The sequence below is a fragment of the Chiloscyllium punctatum genome, chromosome 20 (assembly GCF_047496795.1).
Source record: "Chiloscyllium punctatum isolate Juve2018m chromosome 20, sChiPun1.3, whole genome shotgun sequence".
NCBI lineage: Eukaryota > Metazoa > Chordata > Chondrichthyes > Orectolobiformes > Hemiscylliidae > Chiloscyllium > Chiloscyllium punctatum.
In genome coordinates, this window is record NC_092758.1 from 49,062,057 (window position 1) to 49,079,691 (window position 17,635).

Below are 17,635 nucleotides of genomic sequence, written 5' to 3' on the forward strand. Positions count from 1 at the left end.
GTTTCCATGTAATAATGAAAGCCAACAAAAGGGATGTCTAGGATCTGAAGTATTTTGTTGTAGTTTATCGGTGAATGCTGTTCATATTGACAGACAAGTGTTGTTCTGAAGAAGTTCTTAATGAAAATAAGTATGCAGTTACTTTTGTGAATCCTTTTCCAATTTTTACAAGGGCATTCTATTTAAATAACTGATGGTTCCAAATTGTGGGGGTAAGAGCAGTCTGCCTTTGTCTGAGAGTTGACAAATTGAGCTTTGCAGTTTCAGTCATTATTCAGTGCCATTATTTTTAACATTATTGCTCAACTGTTTTTCAAAACCTAACCATCTCTCAGGTGACTGTTTTTAGTTTGAATGATCACTTATACAGATTACCATCTGTGCATGGCTCCTGTGCTTTATGCATGGTGGGATGCTGGTTTAGTTGACATTGAAGATGTAAGGATAAAAGATGAAAGGCAGGGATCATGGGAAGTGGTTAGAGGGTGGTGTTGAGGTCTAGATGATCTAATGTTTAACAGAACAACCTGGGCACAGTCCCATGCCTCAGAGTTTGGCAGTCCTATGATCACCTCTGAGCTGTATCCAGGGATAATGTGACCCAATACTATCTTGCACCTCTGTTTATTAGACTGATTCTGATATGCAAAAGCACTGCTGTGGAGAAAGTATAGGGCGCTACTCTCCCAAGGCTGCATATATTTTGGAACATGTGCAAGACTTAAATGCATTCTTTTTACAAAGGATGGGTCACTGGGTATGAATGTGTGTCACCTTCTGGCAAGTATAAAGGAGTCCCATTACAGATCGGCCAAGTACCTTAAGTTGACTCCGTGTAGTGATTAGCACACTCCGATTTTGTTTAACAAGAAATGTAATTCTGCAATTGGGCAGCAAACAATGGATGTTTTGCTTTTGAGTTTTACAAGTACAATCTTTATATTCTATCTATTATAAGGAAATGAATCACTCAATCTATTTCCTCAATCAGCTAGTGATTGAGATAAATGTCCATGTACTTTACATTGCACCAGCACTGAAATTTAAGTATTATGTTGCGGAGTTGTATGCTAGTCAGAACATTGGCATTTTATTGGAAAATCTCAAATGTGGTTGTGCCTATTGACATTGAAAGGCTTCCTCTTTAATGTTCAAATTTTTAAGATTCTTTACATTTCCTTACTGTGCAGTAGAAATGTGCATAAGGGAGTTGGCTAGGGTTCTTCCCATCAAAAAAACATTCCCCATGGAAACTAATGAATGTTAGTGAGCACTAGATCTAGAGAGGCTCCCATGAATACACCATCTATTTAAGCAATCATGGTGTCATTAAAACTGAGCTCAACTGCAGGCATACTAACCTTTATTAGTTTAATTAATACAGATTAAGAAAATAGTTTACCTAGATTAAAAGTGATTTGATTGTGTGATGTGGCACATTCACAAGTAAACTTGAACTCTATGTTGCTCAAGCATCTAGTAATATCTTGCCTGTCAGTATGTAGGTTGTGCATTGCCTTCATGAAGGTATGTTACAGCTGAAAATAATTATTTCCTTGCCTGTTCCAACTGGTGAATGTGAATGAGATCCTGTAACACAGGGGCACTTTGGCTAATTACAATGCTGCTTTGCTAAAATAAACCATTTCATTAGACTGAAAATTGAAGTTGGACGCTCCTGCTTTTGCTAATGCCTCAAATCTTCCTTTTTTGGCTCTGAAGTTGTTTTCTTCAGACCTCCTTAAGTTCCTTGCTTTTTTTTTTGCCCTACATCTTAAAGGTGTTTTATAAATGCATCTTGGTGTTGCAACTGCAGAATTTTATTCAGCTTGTAGGGGAGTTTTAGTTCTTTTTATGATGAGAAAGCGCTTAATTGGCTTATTAGTTTGAGGAAAAAAAACACAAAACTTTTTTGAAACATGCCAGAATACTCTAATTTAGTCAGTTATTAAAAAAAAAACACTATTGAGGTAAAAATTTAATTTTGGCTCTCTTTCATTTTTTTTGAACTTCATTTTATATGGTTTCCATATGTCTGCAGTATTTTATTTAAGTCAAATTTCAACTTGGAGTAAAATGAGAATGATGAATGATGTAATTATATCATGCGGAGGAATGTTTCCTGAGGTGCAATCAAAGATAGCTTTGATATGAAGGTATTGATGAATTAGTTTTGAAATGGAATTCACCCTGGCAAAAACATCTGAATACTTGCCCCCTGGGCTGTAATTGTGATGAAGAGTTTGACAAGGCAAACAAGATTGAAGATCTTATCAGATCCTCAGAATTAAAAAGATGACTCTTGCTGTGTAACTTTAAGTATACTTTGTTCAGAAGTGTCTCTACATGGTGGACATTTCTAAAAATTTAAGCATGACACGGGGGCAGGTTTCGAAAATTTATTCCCAAACAAACCGACAATTTTCAGATGGAAATTGCTAACCTGGTGGTTCATTTCATATTTATTTACAGATTGAAATAGACTTCATTTCAGTAGCCCCAGGAGCATCAATCCATCGTCTTGGCTTGCTGTCTTCAAGGATGGATAAGGTCACAATAAACGTTGTTGTGATCTTATTTTTAAAATCCTTTTAATTTAAAGTCCGATAATAAGGCTGCACTAGGAAGAAGATGCTTTGCTGTTGCTTTTAATAAAAAAGTTGCTTTGGTGGTTGACCAATTATTAACATCTGTTTGATTTGGTTTTATCGAGCTCGTTTTAATAGCCCTCCAGATAATGTCATTATGAACACTTGGCTGAGGTTTAGAAGCTACAGTAAGCTCAGCAGAGGGTTCGGAGTTCACAGTTTGACAACTTAGAAATTATGAAGCAATAAATATTGAATAAAAAATAAGGATCTATTTTCATAAAGATTAACCATTTGAGAGTTGAAAACTTTGAGATTTTATGAATGGGAGTTTATTTTTGTTGTCACATACAGGTGAGAGAATTGTATTAGACTGTTACTGTTTTATTTTCACCTCCACGTTGCTGTTGAGGTCAGCCTATACAATTCCAATATACTTCAGGCGACCAAGCTTGTGGTGACTCTTAATCCTTATTTAGACCCACTATTTACTGCCCATTTGTGGTTTCTAACCCTCTGTTCACGTCCTGTTCATGCATTTGTCAAGGTACACTTTACATATTACACATTTCTAACATTCCTGCTTCTGCCACCTCCAGTGGTAGTTGAGAGTGGGGTGCTGGAAAAGTGCAGCAAGTCAGGCAGCATCTGAGGAGCAGGAAAGTCTATGTTTGGGCAAAAGCCCTTCATCTTTTCTGAGGAAGGGCTTTTGCCTGAAATGCTGACTCTCCTGCTCCTCGGATGCTGCCTGACCTGCTGTGCTTTTCCAGCACCACACTCTCTGTTCTAATCTCCAGCATCTGCAGCCCTCCCTTTTGCCACCTCCAGTGGTAATGTGTTCCAGGCATCCACCAGCCTCTGGGTGAAAATTCCCCTCACTCTCCCCTAAACTTCCCCCTCTCACCTTGAACCTGTGTTCTCTTGTAGTTGGGAACCATGGTGGATACTGGGTGACTGCCTCTGACTCTGGAAGTAGTATGAGGATAGGTGTACATGATTTGGCATAGACCCACTGGAATATTTGAGGTGTGCTGCCTGCAGTGTCTAAAACATCTGGAACAGAATACTTCTTTCAAATTAACTTTCCTGTCCCTGTGACCAAACCATGGTCAACTTATAGGATTAGCAAGCCTGCCATCATCCCCTACCTACCCCAGGAATGAAAGTTACATGATTTAAGTTAGGAAATCTCCTGATTTTTAGGGCTATCTGCCTTGGTACCAAACTCTACCTCTTACCTCTGTTTTAACACTTTTTTGGGGGGGAAAGTACATTGCCGAGGCTTTTAGTCCTGCTCTGACCAGGATAAACAGTTAGTCAAATTTCAGGCAATCTCATTTAATAGTATGGGAGAAAATAGATTTCAATTGGCTGTTATATCACCATGGTGTGAGTGTTTTGGAATTATAAGGTCCCCAAGATCCCAGATAAGGCAGTGTTTAGTGTCCACACCACTGCTAGCTGGCACAGTGTGCACAAAAACACAGGTTAGTGCCACATCATTTTGAGGTGATGGAACAACAGCTGCCAGGAACAAATTTTGGGTTCAAAGGATGAATGACAGTAGTGGGAATATGTGTTACTTTGAGCAGGTATAAATGAGCCATGTTATCAGTTTCAATGATTTTATCTTAAATCGGTTGTTCATGTCAGTTCCCATGCAAAGCTCGGCATATTGGCCAAGCTAATGATTGGCTGATCAATTCAAACATTATTTTCCTTTTAGTAGTTTTGTAATAGATGGCGTGCAGGCTGTGCTCAACCAACTCAGTTGTAAAAACTAAACTATTAGATTTGATTCCGTGATTAGGTAACACTTCCTTATTAATCCTATGTGCTAATAACTACAACCAGTTGAAATTAATTAATTAGAGATACTGGTCTGATCACTGCATTGAGTCTGAACTTTAAGGGAAGATTTGAGAAGCTTTGACAAATCTATAGACAGTTTGTTTAGAGAAAATAGTCAATAGTAACATTTCCATTGACCTAACCTACAAATTCCTGTACGGAAAGATGAGAGAGAAGAAAAACTGAGAAAGGTCCTATTGGTAAAAGTGGGTTTTGTAACACTGAATAAGATGGTATCTCAGGTGGGACAGAAGCGAACAAATTTTGAAAGGACTAAAGATCAAACATATGTGGGAATAGGGTTAGTCTTAACTGCAACAGGGTTAGAGTTAGGTTGCTCTAATGGGTCTATAAGATCTCTAACTGATTAGATTGGATTCCCCTATACATTGGGAGAATGTGCAAACCCCACACAGACAGTTGCCCGAGGATGGAATCCAACCTGGGTCCCTGACGCTGCGAGGCAGCAGTGCTAATCACCGAGCTGCCCCTTTTTTTTGAGAAAGAGATGGGCCAAGTTGAAAAGATCACATTTTTACAGGGAAGTTACAGACAGGTGCAAACATAGTCTTTATAATAGAGAACTTTAATTATCTAACTATCAAAGGGAATAGTGATGTAAATGCAGAGGGGCATGTGTTCTCAGTGTGTCCATGGGAATGTTCTATCGCAATGATTCCAGTTCAGTGAGAAAGAAGCATGTCTAGTCCTGGTTATTGGGAATTAATTAGCCCAAGGAAATAAGTGTCAGTGGGAGAAACATTAGAGGATAGCAGTCTCTATATTGTTAGCATAAGAGCATCAAGAGATTTTTGACCATCCTTTTCCAGAATAAGAACTAATTGGGTGGAAAGCCAACTTTGTAGGAAGTAAGGAGTTTGATTAGAGAAATTAGAATTAAAGATTGGCACGAAAAAGGTAGCTGAGCAATCCCTTGAAAGGTTGCAGACCTCCTGAGCTCAGTGTGTAGTAATGACTAGAAGTCAGTGTCAGCACACCTAGTAGCATGTGTGAGACTGCAGCTCAGGAGGAATGTTGTTGAGAGGTACAAATTTTAACCTATTATAGTGTTTGTCTTAAGTAATAAATTTGAAAGGGGATGTTTTGTTCCATTTTGGTGTTTTTATTTTTCTCCTACCACTTATTTTCAAGCAAATTGTGACTTATAACATTGATGTTTTAATAAGTTTTGCAGTACAATCCTTTTAGATATTAAAGGTTTTGGTAAAGTTTCAGTAAGTTGATATTGTTTGGATATCTTGTAGAAGATTTCCAGTAGACTCTTTCTTTTCAATTTGTATCAATCGTTGTGATTTGAATTGATATGAATTGCTTCCAGCAGGGTATTTTCTCTGATAGAGCCATGCTTATTTCCTAGAATATAAAAACGTAAATGTCGGTATTGTAGTATTGAAGAATCCAATAGGCATTTATTACAACTATGTTCAAATATTATATTCCTGAGGCACAGAAGTATTTGGACTAACTAAGGCTAAAAGTTTACAATAGAGGAGCACTGCTCTCCAGTGGCATCATGCTTTTCGATGGAGTTTGAGATGTTTACAGGGAAACCTCGATTATCTGAACGCGATGGGTGGGTACTATTTCGTTTGGATAATCAATTAGCCGAATAAAATACCTTTTCCTCTGGAGCTCTGAGCTCTTTTAAAGTCTGCTTTCCGTTCAGGAGACTACAGAAGCACACAGTGCGCGAGACCCTGCCCTCCAACCCCTTTCTTGCCCCCCCACCCCCACCCCTGCCAAACCCCTGTCCAACAACACCACCCCCCCCTCCCCTCAACCCCGTCCAAAACCTCCCAACACTCCCCGACACCGCCACCCCCCCCCGCTCCCGTACAGCACCGCCCTACCCCCCAAAACCCGTCCAACAACTTCTCCGTCCCTATCCCTATCCAGCGCTGCCTCCGCCCCCAATCCCATCCCGCACTACCCATGCCAGTGCCCACGCCACATGCCATTTCCCCATCCCCATCCAGCCCTGCCCCTGCCCCTGCCCCCCCCACACCCCATCCCCATCCAGCACTGCCCTCTGTCCGTCCCCATCCAAGCACTGCCTCCACCCTGCCAACTCCATCTAGCACTGCCCCCGCCCATCCCCCATCCCCATTCCAGCACTGCCCCGCTCCCTGCCCATCCCCCTTCCCCATCCAAGCACTACCCCCACCCGTCCCCCATCCTCATCCAGGACTGCCCCCGCTCGCCCGTCCCCCATCCCCATTCAGCACTAGCACTACCCCCAACCCCCCCCATCCCCATCCAGCACTGCCCCTGTCCCCTCTCTGGGGCAGCTGGACTGGACATCAACAATATTGTTGCTGCTGCCACTGCCTTTGTGGTTAAGTCTCCAAATAGCGCGTGCGTGAACACGAATGAACACACTTTTTTTTGACTGCAACATTTTGACAGGTTCCACCTCTGCCTTGTACAGGGCAATGTTGGTCAGATTATCTGGGAAAGGTGGAGGGGGGTATGATACACCCCTCTGTCGAACTCCAGGGTAAGTGTGGGGAGTGAGAGAGGGTGTGAGGTCAGTCATTTGGAGATGGTGCCTGTTTAATCACTTTAAACAGAAGACGCGGTCTCTGTTGGAAACAAGTCTTTGATGTAATGTTTCTATCGGGACCTCGATCTTTTTTGGATAATAGAGGTTTCTCTATATACTCCAATCACATACTATGATATACTGATGAAAGTATAAACATGTCTCCTTAAATGTATATTGATTGTGAGACATACAATGATCAATTGTCATTTAAAATGATGTTGATGAAATATGAGGCATTTGTCAACCAATTGCTTTGAGAAACTGCTGTCTTGAACTAGCAACAGTTCAATATTATTCCATATATATTTTAATTTAATTTTCTCTTTTTGTATTGATTTAGTACAACTTAAGTGGAGACAATCAAGTTGCGTGATCTGATACAGCTGACTGCTAGTGTCTGAAAAAGGATCCCTGTGAAATAGACCGGTGTTTTAAAACATTTTAAAGGTTTCATGGTGACCAGTACTAGACTTGCTTTTGCTTGAAATTCATCGAATTGGCTTCTGCAGGATTTAAAATCATAGCAAGGAATAAAGTTCTATTTCTAAAGCAATAGTCCAGTACAATAATAGAATGTTTCCTGATAAATATTACCTACATTGTAAATATGTATATTGTTTTTGAGCATTAGGACACTTCAAATAATCAATAAAATGTTTTGTTCCAAATATCTTTGGCTGTTGCCATTGAATTGAATTGCATGGGTTTCTGTTATCCTCCTCTCCATTCCCCTGCCCCACCTTTTTTTTAAAAAAAAAGTCAAGGTGACCCCATCTACCATTGCAGAGGCTATCCTATAGTACTATTATGCTGGGAGTAGCATCAATCTGCTGAACAGGCAGTGAATAGTCCCAGCAGAGTCAGCTGGAGCTAACCAGTTGCTGGGGCTGCAAAAGTTGCATCGCACCGAGAAGCCTTGGTAAGATAGAAGGGGAGGCAAGAGAGGAGGGGGTGTGGCGTTTTTGATCAAGGTAAATATCACAGCAGTATGTAGAGAGGATATTCCTGATAGATCGTCCAGTGAGGCTATACGGGTTGGAGTGGGATATAAGAAAAGGGGAGATCACATTGTACTAAAAGTCTCCCCGCAGTAGTCAGCAGGAAATTGAGGAGCAAGTATATAGCAGGATCACAGCTGTGAGGATAATGGGTTGTAGTTTTCCAAAAGACTAGGACTGCAGTAGTGTTAATGGCTTAAATGGGGAGAAATTTAAGTGTGTCCAAGAAGACTTTGTTAATCCACGTATAAACGGACCAATGAGAAGGGTCAAAACTCAGCCTCCTCTTGGGAAATAAGGTAGGACAAGTGACTGACATGTTTGTGGGGGTACACATTGTGACCAGTGACCACAATTCTTTCAGATTTAAAATAATTATGGAAAATAATAGGTCTGACCCATAGGTTTAAGTTCTAAATTGGGGCAAGGCCAATTTTGATTGTATCAGACAGGAACTTTGAAAAATTGACTGGGTGAGGCTGTTCACAGGTAAAGGGGCAACAGGCGAGTGGGAAGCTTTCAAAAGCAAGATAACGAGAGTTCAGGGACAATATGTTCCTGTTAATATGAAGGGCAAAGCTGACAGGAGTAGGGGACACTGGATGACTGGAGAAATTGAGGCTCTAGTAAAGAAAAAAAGAAGAGGTGCATGTCTGGTATAGGTAGCTGGGATCAAGAAAATCCCTTTAGGAGTGAAGGGAATGTCGGAGTATAGTTGAGAGAGAAATCAGGAGGGGGGGAAAAAAGGGGAAATGAGATAGCTTTGGCAGATAAGGTAAAAGAGAGTCCAAAGAGCTTCTATAAATATATTCAGGGTAAAAGAGTAAGCAAGGAGAGTAAAAGGGGCCTTTTTAAAGATCAACAAGGTCAGTCTGTGTAGAGCCACTGGAAATAGGTGAGATCCTGAACAAATATTCATGTCCGTATTACCATGGAGAAATCCAGGGAACTTTGGAAGTAAAGAATGATGTCTTGAAAAGAATCCACATTATAGAAAATTAAGTGCTGAAGGTCATAAAATGCACAAATCTGGATAAATCCCCTGACCTGATCAAGTGTAATTCAGGACACTGTGGAAAACTAGGGAAGAAATTGTGGGATCTCCAGGGGAGATATTTGTATCATTGACATCTGCAGGCAGATGGGTAATATTGTGCAATTATTTAAGAATGGCTTTCCCTTATAGCCTATGAACTAGAGAATGGTGAGCCTGATGTCAGTGGTAGGTAAGTTGTTACAGGGGATTGAGAGCCAGGATCTTCATGCATTTGGAAAGTCAAGTAATGATTTAGAGATAGTCAGTATGGCTTTGTGCATGGGAAATAATGCCCCACAAATTGGATTGAGTGTTTTGAAGAGGTGACCAAGGAGATGGATGAGGAAATTGCAATGTTGTCTTTTTGCATTTAACAAGGCCTTCAAGATACCGCATGGTTGACTGGTCTGTCAAGTTAGATCACATAGGGTCCAGGGAGAGCTATCCAACTTGATGCAAAATTTGCTTTACAGTATGAGACAATGGTGGGAGAGGGTTGTTGGTCAGACTGGAGGCCTGTGACTAGCAGCATGCTGCAAGGATTAGTGCTGATTCCACTGTTCGTCTTCTATATTCTCATCCAACATTCTTTATATAAAGAGGCAACTTTAGGGAGTTTGCCAGTTAACACCAAAATTGGAGATGATGTGGACAGTGAAGAAGGATGGTGGGGCCTTGATCAACTGGGCCAATAAGCTGGCAGATGGAGTTTCAATTCCAATAAATGTTGTATTTTTTGGTAAGACTGACCGGGGTAGGACTTACATAGTTAACGGGAGAGCCCTGAGGATTATTATCGAACCAAGACAGAGGGGTGCAGGCACGTAGTTCCTGTCTATGCAGGTACACAGAGTGGTTAATGAGATTTGGCAGTTTGCTTTCATTGGTCAGAACATTGAGTACAGGAGTTGGGATTTCATATTAGAGCTGAATAAGATCTTGGTAAGGTCACATATGGAGTATTGCAGACCATACTGGTTGCCCTGCTGTAGGAAGGATGTTATGAAACTGGAAAGGGTGCTGAAAAAGACTTGCAAATGTCATAGCACCTTGAAAGTGGAGTCGCAGGTAGATAGGATAGCGAAGAAGGTGTTTGGTATGCTTTCCTTTATTGGTTAGATTGAGTACAGGAGTTGGGTGGTCATGTTGCAGCTGTACAGGACATTGGTTAGGCCCCTGTTGGAATATTGTGTGCAATTCTTCTGGTCTTCCTATTGGAAGGATGTTGTGAAACCTGAATGGGCTCAAAAAGATTTACATGGGTATTGCCAGGATTACCAGATGTTTTCCAGTCTGAAAAACAACTTTCCACCACCACCACCCTTTGTCTTCTACCTTTTGAGCCAGTTCTGCATCCAAATGGCTAGTTCTCCTGTATTCTATGACATGTAACCTTGCTAATCCGTCTCCTATGGGGAACCTTGCTGAACGCCTGACTGAAGTCCATATAGATTATGTCTACCACTTTGTCCTTATCAATCCTCTTTGTAACTTCTTCAAAAAACTCAATCAAGTTTGTGAAACATGATTTCCCAAGCACAACACCATGTTGAGTATCCCTAATCAGTCCTTGGCTATCCAAATACATGTACATCCTGTCCCTCAGGATTTCCTCGAACAACTTGCCCATCACTGATGTCAGGCTCACCAGTCTATAGTTCCCTGACTTGTCCTTACCACCCTTCTTAAACAGTGGCATCACGCTAGCCAACCTCCAGTGTTCCGGCACCTCACCTGTGGCCATCGATGATGCAAATATCTCAGTAAGAGGCCTAGCTTCTCACAGAGTTCTCTGGTGCGCCTGCTCAGGTACTGGGGATTTATCCACTTTATGCATTTCAAGACATCTAGCACTTCCTCCTCTGTGTAGTATGGACATGTTTCAAGATGTCACCATCTATTTTATATCTTTTACATCCTTTTCCATAGTAAATACTGATGCAAAATACTCATTTAGTATCTCCTCCATTTCCTGCGGCTCCACATAAAGGCTGCCTTGCTGATCTTTGAGGGGAGAAAGTGAGGACTGCAGATGCTGGAGATCAGAGCTGAAAATGTGTTGCTGGAAAAGCGCAGCAGGTCAGGCAGCATCCAAGGAACAGGAGAATCGACGTTTCGGGCATCAGCCCTTCAGGAATCCTGAAGAAGGGCTGATGCCCGAAACGTCGATTCTCCTGTTCCTTGGATGCTGCCTGACCTGATCTTTGAGGGGCCCTATTCTCTCCCTAGTTACACTTTTATCCTTAATGTATTTGTAAAAACCCTTTTGGATTATCCTTAACCCTATTTAAAGAAAGTTATCTCATGAGCCCTTTTTGCCCTCCTGATTTCCCTCTTAAGTATACTCCTCCAGCCTTTACTCTTCTAAGGAATCACTCGATCTATCCTGTCTATGCCTGACATATGCTTCCTCCTTTTTCTTAACCAAAACCTCAATTTCATTAGTCATCCAGCATTCCCAACACCCACCAGCCTTTCCTTTCACCCTAACAAGAATATACTGTCTCTGGACTCTCGATATCTAATTTCTGAAGGCTTCCCATTTTCCAGCCGTCCCTCTACCTGTGGACATCTGCTCCCAATCAGCTTTTGAAAGTTCTTGCCTAATTCCGTCAAAATTAGCTTTCCTCCAATTCAGATTTTTAGACCTGGTCTATCCTTTTCCATCACTATTTTAAAACTAATAGAATTGTGATTGCTGGCCTCAAAGTGCTCCCCCACTGACACATCAGCCACCTGCCCTGCCTTATTTCCCAAGAGTAGGTCAAGTTTTACACCTTCTCTAGTAGGTACATCCACATACTGAATCAGAAAATTTTCTTGTATACACTTAACAAATTCCCCTACCGAAACCACCCTATTATTCTTACAGATAACTGAGATCTCCTTCCAAATTCATTTCTCAATTTCCCTCTGACTATTAGGGGATCCCTAATACAATCCCAATATGGTGAGCATTCCTTTCTTATCTCATTTCCACCCAAATAACTTCCCTGGATGTATTTCTGGGAATATCCTCCCTCAGTATAGCTGTAATGCTATCCCTTATCAAAAGTGCCACTACCACTCCTCTCTTGCCTCCCTATCAGTCCTTCCTGTAAGGATTTGTATCCTGGAACCGTAAGCTGCCAGTCCTGTCCATCCCTGAGCAACATTTCTGTAATTGCTATGATAGTTCAATCCCATATTCCTAACCATATCTTGAGTTCATCTGCCTTCCCTGTTAGGTCTCTTGCAATGAAGTAAATGCAGTTTAATTTATCAGCCCTACCTTGTTTTCTGATTTGTCCCTGACTGTTTGTTTGACTTGCTGCTTTTCTCAGCTATACCAGTCTCAGATTGATCTCTTTCCTTACTATTTCCCTGGGTCCTCCCCTACCTTTTATCAGTTTAAATTCTTCTGAGCAGCTCTAACAAATCTCCCTGTCACTATATTAGTTCCCTTCCAATTCAGTTGCAATCTGTCTGTCTTGTAAAGGTCACCTCTACCCCAGAAGAGATTGCAATAAACCAAAAATGTGAAACCCTCTCCCATACAGCACCTCCTCAGCCATGCATTCATCCGTTGTATCCTCTTATTCTTACCTCACTCGTTCATAGCACCGTGAGTAATCCAGATATTACTATTCTCAAGAGCTTCCTTTTTAAATTCCTGCCTAACTCTCTCTATTCTCCCTTCAGAATCTCAACCTTTTCCCTTCCTGTGTTGTTTAGTTCCAATATGTACAACAACGTCCTGCTGGGACCTCTTCCCCCTTGAGAACATTCTGTACCCTCTCGGAGTCATCCTTGATCCTGGCACCAGGGAGGCAACACACCATTCTGATTTTTTTTGCTGCTGGCCACAGAAATGTCTGTCTTTGCCTCGGACTAGAATCCCCTAATATAATCGATCTCTTGGAACCTGATGTACCCCTCATTGCATTTGAGCCAATGTCAAAAACTTGTCTCTTTGTGTATGTTCCACCGAAAATCCATTATCACCTTCGTTTTCCAGAACAGCAGACTTGTTTGAAATGGGGATAGCCACAGAAGACTCCTGAACTACCTACCTATATCTGTTACCTTTTCCTGGATTTAACCCACCTATGTGACTGTATCTGCGACATTTTTCCCTTCCTATAACTGCCATTCATCACACCCACTTGCTCTTGTAAATTCTTTATTGCCTCTAACTGTCACTCCAACCGATCCATTTGATCTGATAGGATTCGCAACCAACAGCATTTATTGCAGATATAATCCTCAGTAGCACATAGACTTTCCCTAAACTTCCACATCCGACTACAAGAGCATATCACTCTACTGAAGGCCATTTTTGCTTCTTTCAATCTATAGACCCAGAAAATAGCAGCATCTTATGCCTCTACAAAACATTGCTCCAGGCTAACTTAAACTTAAGAATATAATCCATAAGTATTAATCAAGAGCTAGTTAGATTTCTTCCTTTTAATATTTGGTAATAGCTAGTGGTATAAACTGAGGTTTTGAATTATGTGAAATATTGAGGTATGTCTGAAAATAATCTATTTCACCAGGAAATGGAGTGGTGATGAAATCTAAATTAAAACATGATGCTAACCCTCCTAAAACAAAACCTTGAGTACATTCACAGCCCTTTCCAATAGATGACAGGTACCTGTGGCAATTTTACTGTCTGATGTGAGCAAGTCTAATTGTGGTTTACAATTCCTGTCAGTAAGATTTGGCATGACCCTAAAAGTACATCTGTTTCTGCACAGTCAGCCCATGTGGATTGAATTAAATGAGTACAAAAAAAAGCTGTAGAATTTGCACATCATTATGTTTCTGTCCATATTGTGGGGAGACATACTTTGAAAAACACTATTAATTTGGAGATATAATACAATTTTTCCACTTATTGAATATATAATACATGTGGAAGAAGTGTTATTTGTCTGTCTGTCTTGCTTGGGTGAGATCTGCTTTCGTTTAATATATTTAATTGCATGAGACATCTTCCTTGATAATTTTGGCTCAACTAAAGAGCATATATTTTTGATTTTTCTTTTAAATTTAGGACAAGCAAAAAAATTATTTGCTCCAATAATTAATTGTTGTAATGAAGAAAGTCATAAGTCACATGACACCAGTTTATTGTCCAGCTTCTTATTTAAAATAAACCTGTTAGTCTGAAACCTGGTGACTTTTGACTTTGTCCACCCTCGTCCACACCAGAATCTCCACATCATGGCTACCGTTGAAATGAAGAAACAGCGATGAGACAATGATCAAGTTTTTTTTTCTTTTGTCTGATATTGGCTAAAAGATGAATACTAGCCAAGTCTCAGTCAGAATGTTACTCAAAATAGAGTAGCCATATTATATAGAATTTTTTACATTTATCAGAGAGGGCAATGTTTATTGGTCCAGCTGAAAGTTGGTCGCTTCAACAATGCAGTAGCCCTCAGTCCATCGTTGAACTGTCAGCCTGCATTACACGCCACAATATTTTTCAAATAAAAAGAAGAGGAAGGGTTGGCTTTATGCTCCACTGAGCCTCGTCTGCCATTCAGTGAGTTTGAGGCTAATCATCTCCATTTTCCCATTTGATGCCCATATATTAGATTTGTGAGAATCAAAGGGAATCCATCGGGCTTGATCTCTTTTTACAGTGGGATTTGAACCCATAACGTCTGATTTGGAGGTGAAACTTTACGATGGTGTTGATTCCCATTCCCAATATGTATTTGAACACTACCAGCATGTTAAAATAGGATTGCCTTGTGAGCTGGATTTGACACTTGGGTCTTTGCACATGCTTTTCTTAAGCAGTTTCCGAACATAAACGAGGCATGTAATGCTAGAAGAGGTAGGACTTAGTTTGAAGCTATGAATTTGATTTTATTTGCAGTTCTTTGAGAGAGATCTATCAGCATTACCTATAATAAAATACCAAATGCTGTAAACAAGATGTTAGGCAGAATTGATAAAGAAAACTAAAAGTCACGAACGTGAACTTATGTCTTGTTTAATATTTTTATTTTGGAATTTTCTTTACGAGTTGGAGAAAGACTTCACACTTCTTTTGAGGTATTGCAAATTTTCTTTTATAGAAATCTTTCTAACAGTAGGTTGTTTTGAATGCCAGAGATTTGCCTTGAAGTTTTGAACTATTGACTGTAAATCAATTTGGTCACTTATCTCCATAATTCCTAGACACTTTGCATCCATATTATTGGATCAGATTTATTTTGTTTTGAATTACTCAGTTAAGTGGATTTATAACAGTCTATTTAAAAGCCCAACTTTTAATGAGAGTTACAAAGTAATGCATGTGGAGGAGTAATCTCTTTTATATCAAGAAAGATGATTTTCTGATATGTGCAATGGTCGCATTTATTATTTTCATAATCATGAAATTTTGTTTGTATTAATCAGGTAAATTAGCAATCATAACTTTGTACATTTGATTGCTATAGAATTAAGCCTAGTGTTGAATTGAAACCACCTTTTGAGTGAGTGACATGAAAGTCAAAAGACATAATTGTCCAGTTTAGATCATTAGTGGGTGTGACTGATTATACCTCCAAGCTCTACTATTGTACAATTCATGAAGAAGAGACAAAGCCAATAGCAAGGAATTTCTAAAGGTATCACCATCAAATCTAGGTATGTATTACTAGCTCACTAATTCCTATTGTCATCTAACTTTCTACCATCTCAAATATCTTTACAATGACTTAACTGCAAAAATACATGATACTTGTTCTCCTATAAGTTCTGATGCAAAGTAATTCAAAGCTTGAGCCATGACTCCTTCATTCTCAATGTACTGAGACCGAATAAAGTCAAATTTGCATTTGGGCTTGATGTACTGTGATTAGCTACAAGATTAACTGCTGATCATTTTACAGTAATGGTTTACATTGCAGGATCCACAAACTGTCCATGGTGCACTTGTGTCCATTCAAAATCAAATAGTTACTGTCAAATCATATATTTCAAAATTGAGTTAATGTTTTGACTATGGAGTGCAAGGACAAATGGCATTGGGCAAGCATTGTATTAAAACATTTAATGATGTGGCTTTCATATGTTTATTGGATGTGGGGAGGTTTCATTGACTGTCAGCATTTCTCATTCACTACCCTCAAGGGCGAGGAGGATCAACCTTATTAAATTGCTACAGTCCTTCAAATGCAAGGATACTCAGAATAATGAACTAACAATGTGAAGGAATAACAAAGATATGTTTTCAAGTCTGCATGGTAGCTGACTTAGAGAGAAACTTCTGGATGGAGATAGTACCATGTGTTTTCTACAAGTTATTTTATGTAGTGGAAATTGCAGGTTTTAAATGTTCTGTAGAAAGACTGGATGAGTTGTTGTAGTATGATGCTTCACATTGCTGTCCTAACAGAGGAAGTGCTAATTAAGCAGGCTTGCTCCTGAATGGTGTTTAACTTCAAATGTTGTCAGAGCTTCAGAAATCCCCAGATCCTGCCCACCATCTATAGGATGATTCAGGATTGTGACGGAATATTCCGTACTCCCCTGGATTTGTGAACAGACTGTACGCACAAGAAGGTTCCAAGACCCATTTCTCTCTGCATGATCTTCTTTAAATTACTTCCCCAGGGAAGTAGGGAATATTTCAACACAATCCTGAATCATCTTGTAGATGGTGGTCACGGTCTGTTGAATTGGAAATGGAGTTACACAATGCAGAATTCCTAGCTTCTGAGTGATAGTATTTCTAATGGCTGGTCCAGTTGAGTTTACAATTAATGATAACTTCTGGGATGTTAATTTTTGAATGTAACAAGCACTTCTTGCCCTGCTTTTCCGCTCACTTGGGGAATGGTGAAGCAAAGTCCATGGTGCCAAAAGCCAACTGAATGAATAAAAATCCCTGATTTTTCAAAGGCCAGATCAAAGCAGTTTGGTATGTAAATATATTTTTACTCAATGTTTACCCTTCCAGACAGTTGATTGCAGCTTTGCTTTAATGCTACACTTGAGTTTCATATCAAATTACGTGGTCTGGGGAACAACCCCTTAATATGAACCTCTCAAATGTTTCATGCATCTGCTGTTTCAAAGAATGGAGACAATTAACACAAATGTTTTGCAGGGTTTGAAAGAGCTCAGTGTATATTTCTATTTGCTTTAATCAATAATCCATACACAACGACAGCAATCCAAACACTGGTGAAGGAAGGAGGCAGGTTGGGTGGTGCAGAGTATTTCTATCATAATTAAAATTGGAAATTTAATGCCCCTCATTCCATCTCCCATTCCAACCTCCGCATCACTGTCACCTCAAACTGTGAGTGTGCTGAGAATGGGCATTTTGAAATCATTTTCTTGGCACTCTAGCAAGGGTACAATGGGAAATTGAGCAATCACCTGAGATTATAATATGAAGCAGGACAAAGCTTATTTATCAATTCAACTGTCATACCATGTAAAATGAGCCAATGTATTCTCCTGCAAAAAAAGACTTGTTTTCAATAAAATTGTGGGGTGTGTAGTTTTGAAAGAATGTCAATGCATGGAAATAAATTATTAAAGCTTTGTATAAACTCTCTTTTAATCATGCACACATTCATAAATTGTCTATTCATGACTA

General features: G+C 39.9%; 1 protein-coding gene across 8 annotated transcripts in view; it reads left to right on the forward strand.

Annotated features, from left to right (window-relative positions):
• pdlim7 (PDZ and LIM domain 7) overlaps positions 1-17,635 on the forward strand; it is a 141,215-nt gene that overhangs the window by 34,976 nt on the left and 88,604 nt on the right. The gene's annotated exons all lie outside the window — the stretch shown is intronic.